This window comes from Hermetia illucens, chromosome 2 (assembly GCF_905115235.1).
Source record: "Hermetia illucens chromosome 2, iHerIll2.2.curated.20191125, whole genome shotgun sequence".
In the NCBI taxonomy this organism is placed as follows: domain Eukaryota; kingdom Metazoa; phylum Arthropoda; class Insecta; order Diptera; family Stratiomyidae; genus Hermetia; species Hermetia illucens.
The window spans coordinates 144,821,218-144,842,124 of NC_051850.1; the positions used below are offsets into that span (position 1 = coordinate 144,821,218).

Here is a 20,907-nt window from a genome sequence, read left to right on the forward strand (position 1 = left end):
ACAATAGCTTCGAACAGAATTCCAGCTCTAGTAGGACAAGAGTGCGGATACTGGACGGTTGCTGCACAACTGATCACCAGGACATTTTTTTAGCTGACGAATGGCTCTTCTTAATTTCCTGAATCTCGGTGTATATTTACTAGACGGAACATAGACGCAAGACGCGATCGCAGATAGAAGAGCCGTTCCTTTGGATTGTATAGCGCGGGAGAAGCGAAGACGAGGTAACCTTTCGATCTACGTCGTGCAAGCCCTATCAAAGCCGATGTTATCTACGAAAAGGATCTTACTGGAGACTTCCTATTCTTCGCTGTAAACGAACTAAAGGGAATGATGTTGATTATGAAAAATAAAACTTCCGCGACCGCATGATATTCCCAGCTAAGTGTTGAAGATTGTGTTTGACACAAGCCGGATGCAGCACGATCAACTGATGTTTGGTAGCGGGTGTTTTCTCTTCCACTGGTCAAATAGAACCCTGCATTTTCAGCATTATATCCTCTCAGTATGTTGAGCACAGTGGGAAGCTGCACAAGAAGCTCATCGAGCAAACGCTGGCTGATACGATGCGCGCTGCGGGTTGCGTGTCGCCGAAACAACATGGACTTAGAGGGGGAATCCACAAGTAATGCGACTAAGGAAGTAATCCAAGCGGTCAGACTAGCTGAGGCATACAGCCTTCACTACCAACGGTAGTTCTCCTCGTAACGGTAAATTTAATGATCATCCCCACTTCTGCAATGATTGAGCACAGGATTTGTCCTATACTGAAATTTCTTATGATCATGGTAGTGGGAAAAACTTGCCTACAGCTAGTTGGGTCTTACATAACAGTGCGAGATGGACGATGTCGATATATTTTTAAATTAATAAATAAAAAAATATAATTCATCTTTTACTATTCAGATTTATTTCCACACTTGGCATCATGTAAAAATATTTTTTCAATTAATGGTGAAGGATGAGTACATGCCGACCAGTAATCAGTGAGATTCAGATCATTTTCCATTTTATTCAGAAGATTGGATGATCGTGCTGTGAAATTGAAGCGCTACCAATCTAGTTTTCAGACATTGCATGTAAGAAGTTGGCTTACTGCTGCTATTATGTCCTAATGTTAACTACGCTCTCCAGTGCATTGAAATAAATTCTGCTTCATAGCTACAACGTTAATGTGTCGTAGTTTTGGAAGCAACCGGCAAACCAAGTTTTCTCGCATTATTCCAAATGAATACGCAAAACAAACAACAAAAAACCGCATATTTATATAATTAGCCCAAATGCCTTCTTATCTCCATTAAAAAATTGGCTAAACTAAAACTAAGACCAAGAAATTGGCTAAATCAAGGCTAAGAAATTAGCCATGAACTGCAAGGGCTATAAGGGCTTCGCTTGGAAATATTATATCAAAACTAAAAATTATGAAAATAAATGAATAAAATGAGCTAAGAAACTTGATAAAAAATTAGTTTAGAGGCAAATCATCAGACACTGCCTCACCTCTGCCCTGGAAATAGCGTGACCGGAAGTGGCAACAGATGCAAATCACTCCTTTTTATATAATAGCAAACACGAGTTATCCAATTTAAAACCACCAATACTTTAAGCTAAACCTATCTCAAATAAAAATTTGGTTTCACGTATTTTTTAAATCCAGCTCTAACATTTCATAGTCAATTTTAACTCCATTTCTTTTCCAATTAAAAAAAAAAAAATAGTTGTATAATTTCTTATCCCTAATTTAGCCATTTTTTTCAATTTTTAGAAAATGTTAGCTAATTTTTAATCAATTTCTTGGCGATTTTTTCCATAATTATTTGAGATACAAGGTAAAGTTATGACCATTGTAATAATTATTTTCTGTTTAGTCGTTTGTATGGTTTGGGGTATCTCCACAATCTTAGTTTTTAATGAGGTTGTAGTTCACCTTTATGATTATCACATTTTATGCTAAATGTGGTCTCTCGGGAACAATAATAGTTGGTCAAATGTAAGACATATACCGATGTTTCGGGAACAATTTATTCAGTCAAAAACGTTATCGGTATATGCGAACTCATTTAAAAATCACTAGCGAATAGGAAATAAAGTCGTCTGATTATTTATATTCAATTTCAACTCGGATGATCTGTTCTCGTCTAGTATGTACGTCGAAATTATCCGCCTCTATGATATAAAGGTTTAGCTTCTGTGTTATTCTTCCGATGGCGACTTTTTTGGTATTCATTTCCCGTTCACTATTGAAAAGGGGGCTCCCATAAAGATTTCTATTTTAAAGGTAGCCCCAAAATTTAGACCGCCTGAAATGTTGCATATTATTCTGAAAGCTCGTTAAGCCCGTGTGCGTCCCAAATCAACGTCGGTTCAGTCTCTGAAACCCCTAGGTTTCATCTGGGGGCGGAGTGATGTGGCGCAGCAGGGTTAACAGCATTCGAAATTTATTTAGAATGTCGTAAATTCGACTGTCAGATGCAACCACCGGTGTTCTCCGGGGCGGAGTAGGCTTGGAAATGAAATGTGAAAAATAATTAAAGTTTAAAAAGTGGAGTTGACAATGAATTTTGAGTCAAGCTAGACGAATTATTGAAAAATTGTAAAATTTTTCGACTGAGAGAGTCTCGCTAATTATTCCTTAACTTTGAGAAAATCTTGCTAATTATTTCTTAACTTTATATTCAATAAAATTATTTAAGCTGTGATTTCTAAGTTTATTTTAAAATGTCAAGGCTCCGAATCGAAAGCAGTTGCTAGCGATATCCACATCCAATATCCTGAAGAATCTAAAACAATCAAGTCGTATCAAGACCAAAGGTTCTCAGTTGCTAGTAAAGTGTTGCGTCAACTTCGATATCGTTGCGTCTATAGCATCGAATAATCCACTTTATTGGGTTGGTTCAGGTGGCAATGCTATTTCAAACCATATAATGTCTTTCGCTGTATAGTATGCAGATTCCAGTTAATGTGTCAGTTTATATACTTTTTCCTTTGTGATTATATCGGCAGACATCTCTAGTGAACGAAATCTATGCGTTCTTTTTTCGTATTGATCTTTTTTCTTACCACAAAATAGAACAGAGTATTTTTGTTGTATCGAACATATGTGTTACTTCTGAACTGCATTTTAGAAAAGATGCAAAAGGATGAAAAAAACAAAAAATAAATTAAATAAGTTAACATGAAAAAATACATGTTTTGCTCATTTTAAATTATACTTAAAGTCATGAAAATCAGTTTCGCTATTTTGATCGACATGCTCTTTACTTTTTCGAGCACTCAATATAGAAACAAATTGTTTGCCATTTTGAGTAGCATTGTTCTGCGAATTTTCTGTATTATAATTCAAAGTTAGTAGACAGTTAGATATTCGGCGAAATTACAATTTATTATCGATAATAATCCTTTTATGAACTTTAGTGTCTATTACCCGCAAATATGTTTTTAATCTGTTTTTATTCTACAATGAGAAGAATATTTAAGTCTCACTATGAGGTGTAATATGAAAAATGTATAAGATTATGTGGGCATCGTTTATTTTCAAATACACAAATTTCCCAACCAAAGCCTTAACAGTAGCCACTGTAACTAAGCTTTATCAGAAGATGTGCCAAGTGCTACCAAGCTTCAAAATGTCACACGGCCCACTACCGACTGCATTCGCTCATATGTCAGCGACTGTGTACGAGAAACGTCATTCATCAAAAGACGGTCGGGAGTCGTGGAATTGTTCTCTGGTAGTCGAGTGCGTTTTTCCCCAGTTACTTGCATTAGAAAAGCAGTGATTTCCTGCAAAATTCACTTCCGGTTGAAAGATCTAAAAGGGATTCCGAATGCTCGACTGAAGTACTGAAGGCATGCTATTTTACAAGCACTTTTTCGGGGCTCAAATTACGAAGGTAATAAACGATTAATTACGTGCGATACGTGTAGATATCCTCAAGATTTGTGCCAAGTAAGTTCCCTCGATGCGGCTGGCCGTCGCAATTCTTTTGAATCGCGTTCTTGGCAGAATCGGTGACTACGAGCACGTCTAGAATTTGCACTCAGAACCACTACGGCAGCAGCTTCTACGAGTTTTCGCTTACATCATAAAGATTTTCCGATAAATTCGCGTACAGAGTGTTTTGAAAAGCAAATTACTTGACGGTGTGGAGGTGGTGAATGTGCTGATTGGCGAGTAAAAGTGATGCGCCGGAAAGTTAGTTGTTCGTTTCATGATTCAATGAAAGTTGGTTCCGAACAAAGTGTTGGTCGAAAAGTGATAACTTGATTGCGCCACGCCGAGTTTAGAAATTCCTGACGAAATAGTATAAACAAAACAGCCCTCGAGCAGGAAGTGATCATAAGTGGGTCGAATAGTGCACTTCTGCGGATAACGCGAACAACTGGAGTAATTTCTTCTCATCAACAGACGAAAGGTACGTCATTAAGATCTTTTTCTAGTCTACTTGGTGAAAATCGCCGTTGTACGACTATATGGATCCATTGATATCCGCGATTTGTAATTTTTTTCAATTATTGGATGAATTCCGGGAATATAAATGACTACACACCGGTTGACTGGGTCTGAGAATGATTCTCAGAAACTGTTGGAATTTTCTTTGTGTTGATAAATATACAATAATTGACCTCTGAATTGTTTTATTCTTGCTTGAATTACTTTACTCTTTGTAAGATCATTTTTCGATAGTGAGGTGAGATTTGCAATTGGTAGGTAGCCTGCCGTTCAAATTTCGCGTTCCGGAATATTCGCTTGAACTTATGAAAATGCGGAATGTGGGGGAATATTGCTGTTTATTAGTGATTAGTCAGATAACATTCATTTAATACAAATCTAGGAAAAACCTGGGAAGCGGATATTTTAAATCAGAGTCTTAGCCCAAATGAGTGTTTAAGGTCGGAAGTTTATGGACATGGGCAATGGTTTTAGTGGATACAAGTTCTTGCAAATATTACAATTGAAATAATTCTCATTTAGACGTGTGCTCCAAAAAGACAAATCGCCTAGGAAAACTTATCCGTGCCAAATTTTTGATGTTGGGTTTTAGCCATGAGAAGTCACCTTGTTGGAATTTTGAAAACCTAGCAGCGGTTAAAGGAATAGTAGCTTACTCCAAAATACAATTTTATTTTATTATGTATATATATTTCGAGAGCAAATTACTCCCTTCATCGATACAACGCTTTGTACTAGCTACTGGTCTATCAATTTTAGATTCAACTACAAATAGAAGACAATATCTAACCTCTCGGTTAAAGGAAGTTTCAATCAAGTTCTTTCACCTGGTTCGAAACTTCCAGCGAATCCTCTGTTTTCATTAGGCGTCTACAGTACTCCTGTCCATCTGCTCTATATGGCGCTTCGCTGAAACGCTTATGGCTTGAGCTTATGAATTTTGGTTTGTTATAAATGCCTGTTGGTTTTATCGACCAAAATGCTTCAATGGGTCGTAAATTTGCCCGATGACTCCAAAGATTGGAAGACATAGATAACACAGGATTAGCCGAAGCAAAATGTTCCAGATTGTTAGCTTTTTTCCTTGTAGCCAACTTAAAGAAGAGGATGATACGGCCCTGCATTTTATATTTATCTGCCTAGTCTTCTCAGATTTTAGACGAAGATACCTCGGCCTGAGTGCTTGGAGTTGCCGAAGGTGAGACGCCACTGTTGAGACTGCCTTTTGGTTGTAAAGGGTAACCCAAATTGTGTCTTCATTGGCAACGGAGTCGACAAAGTCATCGCATTCGAGTTTGTTGTGCTTCAAAAACTCTTTGGGCATCTTCACCCGATTGAATTAGCTAGTTTTGCCAGCTGGGACCCGTCTCGTAGACACTTCGATACCCGAGAATTTCTGTAATTGTTTTCTGGGCCGAAATTTTTGCGAAAGATGCTCCTGAGACAAGAATTTTCAACATACTAACCTTGAATTGTTCTCTCTTGACGGGAAAGAGCCAAAGTACGCGGTTTATTATCCATCTCGACATGCTCAAATCAAATAAAGTTAATTGAAATAAATTACTATATTCATTAAATTAACTGCAAAGCATCTTTTACTTTCATTCTAGAATCAATAATATCGGGTAATCTAGTAAGAGTTCCCGGAAATTTTTTTAAGGGAGTCATCCCGTGTGTCGGATCCGCGGAATCGATTTTTTTTTTGCATCAAATTGTATCTGGATATAGTGTAGCAAAGTGACTTTTTGATATTCGGAGTTGTTCGGAAATTATAGTATTAAATACGTAATAAGTCACATACCAGATTTATGTCGACCGCGGTAATAAAGCGCGTATTTATCAGTCCGAATGACTTCACTAAAAGGACAAAAATTGAAACCAAGGCTGTACATGTGTTTCTTGAAGAAACCTATGGTTTGTGGACTAGGTATAACAGATTAATGATCAGTTAAGATTTTATGGCTAAAAATCACATTCTACTTTTTAAACGCGTTTTTCTCGAAACAGCATATTGAAAATCGGCTGCCACCATAGCTCAAAATCTATCCAACGAAATTCTTTGAAATTTTCACGACTTACTCAGAATATATTTCTCTAGTCCGCAAACTAGGATAATTCCGATTCATTCAGTATTTTTTTTTATTCATTAAGAAAATTCATAAAAAAAAGTTTAAAACGCCGCCTAAAATTTAGCTTTTTATATTTGTTAATAATCCTAGTTTGCGGACTGTAGTCAAGTCTGCACGTTAAAATGCCGTTTACTTTTTTCGTTAAAATGATCACAGCGCCCTCTAGCGTGGCAACAGAAAAATACCTGTTTTTGGAGATGGGTGTACAAATTTCTCTGTATTTCAATAATGAATTATGCTATCGGGCTGGAAAAATTACTACGAATGCTCAAGATATCAACAAATATATGGTGAAATTCGTATTTGTATCTTTGTCCAGTTCTTCACAAAAAAAATCCAAAAAAGCGCAAAAAACGTCCTTCACACGGGATGACCCCCATAAAAGAAAAACATCTAGGAATCAATTTAATAGTAAAACTTAAATAAAAATAAACGTTCTATTTTAGAGGTTATTGGCTTAGTGATTAGGGCGCTAGGCTGTCATAGTTCGCACTGGTGGCAGTGGTATTTGCATCTTACTTGCATCTCAGATACCATTCGACTCAAATTAGGGTAGTAATCACGGGCGCTTCATTATCAGTTGAATTATCATCGACGTTTTCCCGATGTAGCCCTTCAAGAGCTTTAATGGTCCGAATGGTCTTGGCCAAGGCGTTATTTTTGCGATGAACACACAGTAAATATTTTAAAAAAACATGGAATACACCTAAATGCATTGAAAATTGTTCAACTGTACATAATTGTACATACCAGTACATTTTAGTGCATAAAATGCTTGGAAATAGATGCAACGGCACCAGACTTTGATACAACTTCCTTTTTGAACTCTCCTTTGGCACCGATGTTTCACTTTTGGCAATTCCTAATTTTTATACATGATGATTTTTGTTACCGATCATCGACTTTTGGGTTACGCTAACTCAATCGTACAGACTGTTGAGGATTAATATTTGAAAATAATTTTCTTTAAATGTTGTCCATCAGTTGCTCTTACATGATCCATTCTGCGAGTCTAGTTTTCCAGCACTCTCTCAGGCATATCGGCCGATATTCCATTAATAATGCGTGTTATGTTTGTTTCCAATCGTCCTCATTAATCGACTATGGTTTATCAATATAATCAATATGTTAATGCGATTTGTGCATGAAAATTGTAAAATAAGTCAAACAGTTCAGTTTCCGGTTGCATTCTTAACTTCTGGATCGATTTTGGTTGCGCATTAGCCCAGATACGATAATTTTCCTTGTTAAGGGGGTCATCCCGTGTGAAGGCCGTTTTTTTGCCTTTTTTTGAAAAATTATTTTGAAGGACTGGATAAAGATAGAAACGTGATTTTTTCACCATATGTTTACTAATATCTCTAGTATATGTGATAAATTTTTCAGCTTGATTTCTTAGCTAATTTTTGAAATAGGTGTTAATTTATGCACCCATCTGCAAAAAAAGGTGTTTTTCTGCTGCCACGCTGGAGGGCGCTGTGTTCATCTGAGGGAAAAAAACTAAACGGTATTTTAATGTGGACAATATTCCACGGTCCGTAAACTAGGATAATTAGAAAATATTAAAAGGTAAATTTTTTGTGGGCTTTTAAACTTAATTTTTTGGATTTTGGTGTTTTTTTACGGCTTTTTTTATGAATAAAAAAAAAAACTACCCATCCGATTGCAATTATCCTAGTTTGCGGACCGTAGAAATATGTATTCAAGAAGTCGTGAAAATTTGAAAGAATTTGGTTGGATAGATTTTGAGCTATGGTTGCAGCCGATTTTCAAAATGCAGTTTCGAGTAAAACGCATTTGAAAATTTAAATGTGATTATCAACAGTAAAATTTTAGCTCACTATTAATCTGGTATACCTGTTCCATAGAGAGGACCCTCCGTTTCTTCAGAAAAGTCTTGCAAGGCCGATTGTTGCTCTCTGGTTTCAATTCTGGCTCTTTTAGTGAGGTCAGTCGATCGTCGTTCGGACCGCCGAATTCGCGCTTCATTACGGCGGTCGACATAAACCTGACATATGTAACCAACTTGACATCCCATTGTCACTAGAATTTTGAAAATGCCATTGAATCCTTCATTGAAAATAATTACAGCCAGAAAAGTGGCTATTTCTACGACCTTGGTCCCAGAATGAAGGTGTTTAGGACCGAAAGTTCAGATTAATGCATTTAACGACTCATTGTTATTCTGGGTCTCTGCTCCTAAGCATCTGTTCAAGAGATCATCTCGTGACAAATCTCCGTAGATTGCTTTGATGGCTGTTTGAACTTCTTCAGTCAAAGGTGCCTTCTCGTGGTGAAAACTATCCAGTTTTCCTTTAGCTTCCGCTTTGCGCCATTTACACCAACTGTCGTCGCCTGCTGGACAATTTTGATGTTGAGGATTTTGGTCTGTAAAACATTTATGGAAGAAAGTTTCCCAAATTTCTTGCTTCATTCCTTCTATCGAATTTACGTGTCGACGAATAGCCAACCCAGGAAATGTAGTGAGGTCCTTATCAGTAAGTTTTCCAGCCCCTTTTCCACCAATGCCTTTATGATTCTTCTTTGCATTTCTAAGCCACGTTCCCATTCTTTTCTCGACATGTCCTACGTATTCCTTTTTTACTACTACGTATATTTTATTATTTGCAGATATTTGCAGAAATACCGGAGAAAACTCCAGCAAAATCCAATATACAATGTACAAAACTTGTCGCAATTGGAACATCCATGTTCATGCTTGCTAAAAGTTTCTTTGCTGGTGTTGATGCGAAGTCCGTTTTCTTCTCTGATAACTATCTTCTCAATACTCGTTTTTTAGTGCGAGCATGACGTTGAACGGTAAAACGATCTCCCTTCGTACGATCCATTTAAAAAAATCACTGAACACACAAACAGCACAATACTTACAACAAAATATAACTGAGTATAGCTGAAAGGCGTTCAGTGCTCACTCTAGACTGGATTATCCTTTCTATTCCAAACAGCAAATAAGTTTAGACAATTGATTGGTTTTCCATCTTTTTCTATTTATACCTGTGTTCGAATTTATAAGGCTCAGGTAAAAAACTAACAGGTAAAAAAAGATTCGATGCTCTTTCTCATCGAGTACTCTAGCCGCGGCTGCAAACTCCTTACCTGTTTAACCCTGTTATTTTTGAAGGACTCGAATTATCGGAAAATCCCTTTGCCCACATATTCTCCACTATATATAGATTCAATTCATGCAAAAAAAAAAAAAAAATCGATTTCACCAACCCGACACACGGGATGACCCCCTTAAGCTATCCGTTCAGCCACAATGGACTTGATCTTTGAAGACAATTTTTCGATAAAAAGTACAATATAACAGTTCATTGTGACATTTTCCCTAACTGGTGTCTTTTTTTCTTGTTTTACGTTATGGTGATAGTTATATCCTTGTTCATTGTTAGTCCGATCTTTTTCTTTCGTGCAAAGTTTTACCAGAGATACCTCTGGTCTCAGTTTTTAATATACGTCCACCTAATTTTTTCGAAATTTTTTAATTAATTTTGATTTTTTGAGGAATTTATTTATTTTACTAGTGAATTAGGAAGATTTAATTTATTATTGTTGAAGATACTCCATATTGATTTGCAGAGACAAGGCCTTTTTTAAAAATGACCTTCACAATATTATACGTCCACTATTGTTTTTCGTGTTTAAGGGGCAGGGTCAAATTTGACAGCTCCCTGTAACGAAATTAATGCGAATTCAGAACTCGATATGCTGTCTGAGACTGTAAGACAAACGAATTGTTAAAGCAAGTTTATTAAGAGAATGTTAAAAGCACCTGCATTAACTAATGAAAACAAAGCCTACAGATTAGAATTGCGCATAACAGTTTACATGCAAATTTGCTCAGTGTAATTAATTTCAATCTTGAGGGTTACTAGGGTTTGTATTTTTTATTGTTTAGATCATTTAGGTAGGTGATAACAAATAGATTCTGGAAGGGAAAAATGGATTTAAAAATTTGTTGCCGTGAATTGCGGAAGGAATCTAGAATATTTGGTGTCTCCCTTATGATTTGGTCTGTTGTTAGTGTGCATGTTAAAGTTCGCTAGCCCGAAGAAATGTATCAAACGGTTCCAGATTAGTTCTCTGATGACAGAGAGGTGTTTAGTTGGTAGTCCGCCAGCATGCTGCTGCGGGAGTCCAACACTCTCTGCGTAAACACATTCACCTACCCTACTCCCAAAAAAAGTTCGATTGGCTTTCTTCCGGCTCGAATAGACAAGTACGCATACTAGGACCTTTTCAATGCTTGCCAATGCTGCCACTTTTAGGGGAACAGAATGATTTATAATTTGTCTTTGAGCACAATAATGACACCATCTATTTACCAAATGCTACTAACCATTAGTTTCAAGTTGTTCAGTTTTCTCTACTAAATTGACCAGTGTAGTTTTCTGAACTAAATCTCATTGAGAAAAATTCGACAATCCTTGTTAAACGTATCGTGCTTTTTCCAATCTGTAGTGGTATTTATATAGTAGCACTTTGTTCCCAAAATTATTGCTCAATCTGAAGATATCATTTCTATGCTTGACTTTTTTCATTCTGATAATTTTTCTCATTACGCTCCTACAGATTATTCCTGGTATTCTTTGTATGTAGTATTTTTTAAATTCACTACTTGTCGAAGTTTCGCATGATAATTTTGTAGGTTTGTAGCTCACTTTCTCTTGGTGTTATAATGTTTTGGTATAGTTGGAAGTCATCTGCTCATTCTGGAACTTTTCGACCGCAAATCTGATAACGAAGGTAAGGCTTCCTATTGACCCATACGTCCAAGGTGCCAATATATTTTCCGATTGAAACGTGGTATATCTACAGATTGAACCTCTTCCTTGTGAGTTTGTGAGGAACACCGCTCCATGGGTACATACGATGCGAACATTGACGAAGTCTATCACAATTGTCAGTGGTTAGGTCGTGAAGACTGTTGGAAATCGGTTCCACGCTCCAACGGTTCCTTTCCGAGCTTAGCGGTAAAAACATTTTCAGGTCATTTGGGGGAAGCGAATTAAACACAATTTAAGGCGACTGTATAATTCGACTTTTGCTGAATCGTCTCTGTTTTCCCTCGGTACATATGTTATATATATTTAACAACCGAACGTCGCCGCTACTGTAAATCCAACTTCTACGAACATCTCTCATTTGCTTTTATCAGGGGTTACCAACATGGAGATAAGGGCATAATTTGAAAGATGCTGAATCAACATGCATGACTCATGAGACACATACTATAGCCTTTGATCACCAGCGGTTGGAATTGTGCCGTTTTTATCTTTGAAGGAATATCGAACAGGTTTCCCAGTTGTCATGCACCACACGGTTGCTTATTGGAGTAACAATCGAGGTAGAAAATGTTAATTTCTTTAATAATATTGAAAGTTGATCAGTCATTTCGATGAAATCCTCAAGTAGCAACGCTGTTTTATCTCTATCAGGGTTGCTATAAAGATTAACTTTGCTTCATCTATTTTTTGTGATATAGAGTACTTTCAAAGTAATCATTGATATACAAAAATATTGCAAATGCCGAAGTTGCAAATGTGTTGACGCTCCATAAGCTTACTACTCTAATTATTTTACATTGTTCAATAAAGGAAAGCGTTTGATCACATTGTGAACATTGACCAGAGAAATCTACATTTATGGAAGTCTTTTCAGATTTTATTTTGGCAAATACGCAAGTGATTGAAGTATTATACAGAAAACGAAGGAGAGAAAAGGAGAAGGATTTATAGTCAATTTTTAGAGAGAATTATTGCTTCGTATTCTAGCAATATATTGGAAACATTCATTTTTCGCATTTAAAGCTAATTAAGTTAAGGAGTATGTAGAGTGGAAGCAAAGCGACCTTATTTTCATTAAATTTATTTATTCACAACATTTGACATCCCTGCTTCCATGTTTTTGCCACTTCTTCTGATACCTGTGTTTCTCACAAACTCGACCGTTCCCTAAATAAAATAAGTAACGATATTTCGTGGAATTACTCTTTTTCCCGAACAGGAAGTTTACCAATTCAATACTAATGCCAGTTATGCCCCGAATATTTCAGTAATCTTTGTGATACTATAGTTTTCTCGCAGAAGTATTGAATAGCCACTTTAGCTGCTGTACAAATATTCTAATTGTGTAAGAGAAAGAATTTTAGGTGCATTTATAACTATTAAGAATAGTTGTCAATCTGCTGGATGGAGTCGTAACCAGTTGAAAAGGACACTGATACTAGTAGGTGAGGTTTTGGTTTAGGAAAGGTTCTTTTCCTCGGGAATCTTATCAGAACCCCTTGAATATCAGGTACAATTTTTTCATTCTTTGAATTGGATTGTGCCGTTTTTCTTTTGTCCAGTCACAAGCATTTCCATAAAACAAACAAAATAAGAGACCCGATGCTCTTTCTATGCAGTTTACTTTATGTTGGTTACAATTGTTTTTCTGGTTGCTGCTATAACTTTCAACATCCTTGTTGAGTTTCGTCTAAATGTCAATGAATTGGACGATTAGTTTTGCGATGAATAGATGGTGTATTTCATTGCTTGGCTTTGATGATGTGATAGCTGAATTGGTTGAGCACCAGACTTTTAATTTCGCCCTTCGGATTCGAATCCTATTTGGTTATAGACGATTGTGTTTGACTTTCACCTATTGCAATACTGCAGGCTTACCACTTGTAAAATGTTAAGTATGATGATAATGAAACCGATACACAGCTCATTGAATAAAAAATGTTTAAAGAATGAAATTTAAAATTATGCGAAGAAAGAGTTTGTGCCGACGCCCTGCACAAAGATATGAATATATGATATGACACAATATATTGCTTGTTTTCTCAATCGATGAAATCCACGTTTTCCTGTGAAACTTTTTGTGAGGAAACAGGTAGACTTATTGAGTCCAAGTCAGGTCAGGTTATTCCTTTGTTAAACCAATACTAATTACGAGCATAAGCTTGAAACCATCGAGATTGAAGAATAATTGCAACCTTAAAATTGTCTTTTTCTTAACTTGAGGCCAATATATTTATTAATTCGTTGCCTAAGCCTAGTTGTAATAGACAAAATTCGATTTTCGTGAATAAGCCCTGTTTCCACCTCCATTGGGGATAGTTTTTTTCAGAATTTCGTCTTCAAATGTACCATTAACGTTATATACATAATATTTAATATTGATGGTCCTACTTTCCACGAGGTAGTGTACAAAAACCGTACCCATCGCAAAATGGGAAAGTTGAAGTCCTTTAAGAATTTTGACGCTGTCAAGTGAAAAACGAATTATTGCTTTTTAGTTCGTTGTGAAGCAACGTGGTGCCAGCTACGGACAATGCTTCTTTATGCACAAATGTTCATTTAGAATTGCGAATACACCGCTTTCAGATAACTTCAAGTTGTGAGCACTCATGAAATTATAATTTATGATCGAACAAAACCATTTTATCAACTTTTTTATATGTTCTTCGTCAATAACTGCCGAATTTGGGTGATCAGAGAGCTCAGCATCGGCGGTGCTTATTATGCGGCCGCGTTCAAAATCAGTGAACCGTTTCTCTACCGTTTGTCTAAGTGGAATAGAGTGCAAATAATACTTGTTAAGCATTGCTATGCTTACGTAGTATTTTTTTCATTAAAAAACTATGTTTTATAAACCATTCTTTGGAAAATCAAGCAGTAGCAGTAAAAAAATTGGGATTTATAGATTAAACGTTAGATTGTCATGAAATTTAGATACGTATCGGTTGAAGGTAGTACTTTCTAAATTCATGGATTTGTGGAATCCCATTATATTAAATTAACCACCGATCATCGGGTGAAACCATATTTATTCGAAATGATTGTAACTTAATATCTCGAACGTAGAGTATACTGCTCGCTATTCGGCTCACTGTCATTTATCTCTTCTGGTAAAAGTTACGTCATCTCGCGATGAAATGCCAAAGTTGCCTGGACAGGGGTGCCACAGATTTGTCAATAGCACCGCCTGTGTATAATTCTATGAACTTAATGGTCACCTATAAGGTCTTCGTTTTATTGTTGAGTAACGTTTTGTCTGGCGATCATATAGATTTCAGTAGACCATGTCTTTTTTACTCTGAGTCGCCTATTGTGCGAACAACTTTAGCTTGCTGCATTCTGTCCAATTTTTAAAATTTGTTTGTATTACAATTTTGCTAATTCATATTAATTAACTAATTGCAATACAAGAACATTCTTAATAGATAAGACTCAAATATTCAGCACCAATATTTTTTTATTTTGTCTACAATCCTATTAAGTGCTGATAATAGCTTGTTATGAAAGGTCGATCAATTTCACAGTCCATTGGCATCCATGTCATAAATAAAAAATCTTACCAATATTGACGCGGTATTGTGGGGACGTGCTGTGATAAAGATTTTGATAATTTATGCGTGCCCCTATATATTACGTTTTCTTTCTTAGCTTTTATCAAACGAAAATTCTTTCACACGTTACTTCCCATTGTATCTGATTAATCTGAAAACGTCGAAATTCAGTTTATGGTTATTACTAAGACAAATTGTTATCTGTTGCTTGGGGGGAATTTTAACATTGTAAGTACAGTGTGCAAATCGTTTGCGGTTTCTTTTGTACTATTTTTATTTTTTGGTTGATGAAGCATTTAATTTTTGTAGTAGGCATTACACATTTTCTTGTGATGAAACAGTAAACTCTGTTTGGATATAGATGCATACTTTCCATTTATTCATTCTTGTTTTCCATTTTTATATATTTCCCAAGTACAGCGATTTGAGCAAGCTACAATTCTCTTTTGTCTTTTCTTACACCCAATAAAATTGATTGGGTGGTCGGCTACATTGTTCACTTGTGGGGCATTGTGCGAAAACTACTTTTTTTAAACATAAAATATTTTTTGTTAACAATAAATATCGATATTCTGGGTACTACTTTCATCTTTCTTTCACATTTTCTGACGACTGTCATTGAAGGATATCTATTTGTACGTTTAGAGATTATCTATCTTTTTCAAATAAGGGGGATAATCTAAAAGAGAAAACGACTTACTATAACCAAATGGTGCAAGTAGTATCTGAAATATTACTGTTTAAAAAAAAATAAAAATAAAAAAAATCTTTCATATTGTTCAAGGTCTACAAAATAACTTAATTCCATTTCGGACTGAGTGTGGATCAGGTTGTGGTTTACTAGAGGGAAAGGGATGAAAATTTCTCAAGTGAGAGTTATTATTTTGGAGCTAACTAGCTCCTAGCTAACATAACAGTGCGGCCGCTCAGTTTGATTAGGCTTGACCTTTACGATTTTTACCCTGAGTTAGAATCCCGAGCCGTCAAAGATTTTTGTGTTCTAAATATTTTACAAATTTTACGTCCACTTGCAAAATGGTGTGGTTCACCAAGATGATGTGCTTAACCACCTGTGAAGTGCAGGGAAATTTTGCGTATTGCAGATTTGATGACTTGGTCGATTAGAACTTCAGTTGATCTTAAAAAAGTTTTCAGCTGGGTATTCTTCCTACTGAAAAGGATGTCCAAACCATATTTTTACAGTTTTCACTTCAGTGGAAGGGAGATTTGATTAAACTCAGTGCAATTCTATTCTGGGCTGTTGATCTGAAATCTTACTGTAGTAAGCTTGTTGAATAGACATTGAAAAACCGCTAACGTTGGTCGATCAAACTGTTGACAGTTAGGTTTGGCGGCTTCGAGAATATATTTTGTGTCTTTCATTGGGGATGGCAAGCTTAGTATCCGTTGGTTTTCTGTAAATCTCTGGTTCTAATATTTTCTGTTTCCTCCTAGCTATCCTCCCTTTTTCGTCTCATGCCCAACAAAGCTCCTTTCAGTTGATTATAACATTCATTTCTAAAGGAGAAAAAGTTTTTTCTATGCTGATTCTGACCAGTCTCATTTATTGCTTTAGCTTACGTTTTTATTGAGTTTGTTACTGATGTAGCGAATGTTCTATTGGAGCGAGCACTTCTTTGACTGGTTCACGTTTTTTTGCTAATATTCCAATATGTTAGCAGGAAGTTCTTACATAAAACCATCTTTCAAGTTGGTAAGTATCACTTGAGTTGAATGAAAACAAGTCGGTAACCGGAAACTCAGCTTCAAGTATAAAAGATTATGTGTTTTTTTCGTGAAAAAATATTTGGGTGTACGATGGTTCCGTTTATGTACATATAACTCGGAGCATATATACCTTGAATATACCCAATACTCAATTCGATAATATATTATTATTAAAATGTTAATGTTAAAAAATGTTAAAATTTTAATGTTTGAGTAAATATCATAACGAGAGTATTTCAGAGCCTAGACATCATCTGCATGCACCAACATTATTTTCTTCAGTTTCTTAGGTTTGGTAGTTTCTTTTTGAGACCCCCACACTCCTATCTTTTGCAACCGACGTGAAAACAAATATTTGCTGCACTAGTGAAGATCTTTTATTTAATACTCCACATGACTATACTCAGTAAAAAAACTGTTGCATTCCTCTTTTAAGTTCAATGTACAACAGTGTAATTCAATGAATGGGTGGGGGTTCACAGTTAGAAATTTTCTACCGAATTTTGTGTCCATAGGTGTAACCGTTTCAGAGAAAAGTGCGTATGATAGTAAATCGATTTTAATAAGGTTTTGTTTTCAACTAAACATTAAAAATGTGCGGTTCTATCCATAATAATAATAATCGTTGGCGTAACAATCCATATTGGATCAGAGCCTTGAAGTGTGTTAGAACACTTCATTCAAGACGTACACTACTGTACACTGTAGGAGGCAATGTGGTCAGCATTGCGTTTGCCCGGGATTATTACCCTGATTTGACTCAGGTACTCATTCAAAGTTGAATCGACTAGTATCCGACATCCAATCACGATAGCAAATTCCTCTGCCACCAGTAAGATTTGAACGGCGGTCCAGCGGCCCAGCGTTCTAACCACTTGAACCATCTGGACGACACGGTTCCATCCATGTTAGAGGAAGTCCATCCGACCCTGCCTGTCCTGAGTCCACCATCCACTTGATAACCGGGAATGGGGAGAAATATTCATTCATCTTTTTCGTTCCAAAGGAGCTTTTTTTGGATAAGCACTCAACTTTGAAAAAAAACAGCCAATTTGTAGCTTTCATTCAGGACAGAGTTAACGCATTAGATGCTGCCTCATTTAGTCCAGAACGGAACGTAATGGAAAACGGTTGCCAGGGCTGAGTGAGGCCCCGTCTGTTAACTTGTCCCTGCCGTTGACAAAATCGCACGTCAACTCTTTTTTGGCTGGCACATGTATTTGACAGGATTATTCAACTCGGGTATTTCCTCGAAAGCTGGAAGACCTCAGATATAACTATTCTCAAACCTAGTAAAAACACGCGACCTCATACAGATCCATTTGCCTGTTTGTGTCAAAATTGTTTGAGATGTCTCCCCTGACAGGAATTTTATCCCATTTAGCTAACAAAAAAGTGATTTGTGAATTTATATATACATATATATAGAAAACCTTCATCTGCAGTATGCGGGATGCCCATGAGCCACCATGAGTCATAGCCCTAGTTCTATAATGCTCTTCAGTTTCAGGTCGATATTATTCCGATACTGAGCCTGCATTTTTCACAATATCTAAGTGGACTTCCGTAAAACCTCATTAAAACTCATAATATTTTACCGATATTGCTTTTGCTAAAGTACTGGAAAAAGGGAGTAAGCAGCTGCCGAAATATGTATTTATATAAATGTGAAATTAATAGATGGAATAACAATTTTGTACGAGGAAAACCTTTTTTGTTTCCGAAAATACTCTCTCCATTTTTTCTTTTGTTTTTGAAACAACAGAAATTCAAGTCATTAGGTTAACTCGATGAAATGGTTGATTTTCCGCAGTGATGGCAAACACCACCTAAACCGTCCTTTTTTTCCGATTTACTAACACATGCTGAAAACTTCTGATAAGCAAGTTCTAGTATGTCATTTAGCAGTTATCATATGACCATATATTAAAGGCGCTAGATAAACCTACCCTGCTGTAATAAATTAATATTATGATATTTGTCGCTTTGTTTCCAACTTCTGACTGCTTATCATGCGAACTTCGCTTGCGAACGACTTAATCGGTTACACAAGTATGCAGTGAACGACTTTTTGCAATACGGTTAAAGCGGCTTCCCTTGCAAAGGCAAAAGGTGAGTGTTAATTTTTATCTTCCTTCGAGTGCCGCATTATTTATCCCAATACTATTTTCTGAAATTGGTTTTTATTTTGGTATCATTATCATATATGGGAGTGTAAATCCCAGATCTTTGGCTTCAAATAGAATTACACCTGTTTCTTCGGGAAAGTATTTTAGCCGGGCATGACGAGATTCGACGTTATCGATTTGCCTCTGCAAATTCTGCTGTAATTTCATACGGTTGACTCTGGGACCAAAATTATGTAGAAAACATAACGAGCCCCTTTCTGTTTAATGCTGGTATGTCGTTATTGTAGGGCGAAAAATCTAGGTTGCTCAATCAGACAAATTATTTCGAGCTTATTTTCTGATCAAGTAGGAAAGTACTTTGACGTGAGAAAGCGAAACAACCATAGGTATTTTAACAGATCGGTGAAACGTGTATGATTTGAACAAGGCGAGAAACCCTTTTGGACTTAAGATACCTGTAAAGTTGTCGCTCATTTGTCTTAAGGGGGTCATCCCGTGTGAAGGCCGTTTTTTTTGCCTTTTTTTGAAAAATTATTTTGGCGGACTGGATAAAGGTAGAAACGTACGTACGTCACCATATGTTTATTGATATCTCTAGTATATGTGATAAATTTTTCAGCTTGATATCGTAGCTAGTTTTTGGAATACGTGTCAATTTATACACCCATCTCCAAAAAAAGGTGTTTTTCTGCTGCCACGCTGGAGGGCGCTGTGTTTATCTGAAGAAAAAAAACTAAACGGCGTTTTAATGTGGACAATATTCTACGGTCCGCAAACTAGGGTAATTAGAAAATATTAAAAGGTAAATTTTTAGTGGGCTTTTAAACTTAATTTTTTGGATTTTGGTGTTTTTTTACGACTTTTTTTATGAATAAAAAAAAAACGACCCGTCCGATTGCAATTATCCTAGTTTGCGGACCGTAGAAATATGTATTAAAGAAGTCGTGAAAATTTGAAAGAATTTGGTTGGATAGATTTTGAGCTATGGTGGCAGCCGATTTTCAAGATGCAGTTTCGAGAAAAACGCATTTGAAAATTTAAATGTGATTATCAAGAGTAAAATTTTAACTCAGCATTAATCTGCTATATCTGGTCCACAGAGAGTACCCTCCGTTTCTTCAAATAAGTCTTGTAAGGCCGATTGTTGCTCTCTGGTTTGAATTCTGGCTCTTTTAGAGAGGTCAGTCGATCGTCGTTCGCACCGCCAAATTCGCGCTTTTTTACGGCGGTCGACATAAACTTGACATATATGACCAACTTGACATCCCATTGTCACTAGGATTTTGAGAATGCCATGGAGTCCTTCATTGAAAATAATTACAGCCAGAAAAGTGACTATTTCTACATCCTTGGCCCCAGAATGAGGGCGTTTAGGAGCGAAAGTCCAGATCAATGCGTTTAACGACTCATTGTTCCCATTCTTTTCTCGACATGTCCTACCCATTCCTTTTTTACTACTACGTATATTTTATTATTTGCAGAAATTTGCAGAATTACCGGAGAAAACTCCAGCAAAATTCAATATACAATATACAAAACTTGTCGCAATTCGAACATCCATGTTCATGCTTGCTAAAAGTTACTTTGCTAATGTTGATGCGAAGTCCTTTTTCTTCTCTGATAAGTATCGATTCCCATGAAATACTCGTTTTTTAGTGCGAGCATGACGTTGAACGTTAAAGCGATCTCCCTTCACACGATCCCTTTAAAAAAATCACTGAACACACAAACAGCACAATACTTACAACAAAATATAACTGAGTCTAGCTTGAAAGCCTTTCAGTGCTCACTCTAGACTGGATTATCCTTTTTATTCCACACAGCAAATAAGTTTAGACAATTGATTGGTTTTCCATCTTTTCATATTCATACCTGTGTTCGAATTTATAAGGCTCAGGTAAAAAACTAACCGGTAAAAAAAGATTCGATGCTCTATCTCATCGAGTACTCTAGCCGCGGCTGGAAACTCCTTACCTGTTTAACCCTGTAATTTCTGAAGGACTCAGAATATCGGAAAATCCCTTTGCCCACATATTCTCCACTATATATAGATACAATTCATGCAAAAAAAAAATCGATTTCTCCAACCCGACACACGGGATGACCCCC

At 36.4% G+C, this 20,907-nt stretch overlaps 1 protein-coding gene across 2 annotated transcripts in view; it reads left to right on the top strand.

The window, feature by feature from the left end:
• The first annotated feature begins 3,650 nt into the window (after positions 1-3,650).
• Positions 3,651-20,907, top strand: part of LOC119648090 (zinc transporter 1) — a 53,325-nt gene continuing 36,068 nt past the window's right edge. Inside the window, exon 1 of one of the 2 annotated variants that reach the window (XM_038049584.1) lies at positions 3,651-4,415. The gene's annotated coding sequence lies outside the window, so the exon portion shown is untranslated. The remainder of the gene's footprint in view (positions 4,416-20,907) is intronic. The other variant, XM_038049583.1, reaches the window with a different exon arrangement.